The following is a 962-nucleotide window of genomic DNA, read 5'->3' on the forward strand; positions in this document are numbered from 1 at the left end:
CAGCTGAGTGAACTGGAGCAGCATGAAATTAAGTGTCTTGCTCAAGAACACAACACAGCCTGGTCTGGGAATCGAACTCACTACCTCATGATTGTGAGCCAACGAGCTATGTGCCTTCACACCTGGTTGCCCTGTGCTTTCAGAGGCCTGTGTAATTGAAAATAAAATCCTTTCTATGAAAAGCCAGAAGATATGGTTCAATAATGTATTTGTGTAATCCATGCTGACATGGGGTGGGGGGATAAAAAGTTTCAAAGACAAATGAACAGTTATGTGTATTTGTTTCCGCCACCAATTGCTATATGTAAAGGGCCTACAACGCTTTTTAACATCCAAACCAGTCAAAATATTCTAGATGAATCCAATAAACGAACAATAACTGATATTATCCAATGGAAAGCTCACCTATTTCTGTCTTCACCCCTCACCCCCACTCTCTCTCTCTGGGTAACCATGTACCTTCCCTACGGCAAGACATCCTGTTTCTGTGCTTACTTGTCCTGTTTTCCATTTTTTTCTCATTTCTTTAAGTATTTCATGTTGTTTGCACCATTGATGACATCCTGTACGATATATTCATGTATATGTGTGTGTGTGTGTGTATTCATGTATATGTGTGTGTATACATACATACATATATATATAGTGCCACACCCTAACAGTTGAGGGAACCCGTGGAAGAGGTAGGCCCAGGAAGACCTGGGCTGAGGTGGTGAGGCAAGACCATCGTACATTGGGCCTCACCGAGGCGATGACTACTGACCGAGACCTTTGGAAATGTGCTGTGCGTGAGAAGACCCGGCAAGCCAAGTAAGATCGTTGCCAGTGCCCCTGGACTGGCTCTTGTGCGGGTGGCACATGAGATGCACCATTTTGAGCGAGGCCGTTGCCAGTACCGCCTGACTGGCTTGTGGTCTGGGAATCGAACTCACTACCTCATGATTGTGAGCCAACGAGCTATG

This window comes from Octopus bimaculoides, chromosome 28 (assembly GCF_001194135.2).
Source record: "Octopus bimaculoides isolate UCB-OBI-ISO-001 chromosome 28, ASM119413v2, whole genome shotgun sequence".
Classification (NCBI taxonomy): Eukaryota; Metazoa; Mollusca; class Cephalopoda; order Octopoda; family Octopodidae; genus Octopus; species Octopus bimaculoides.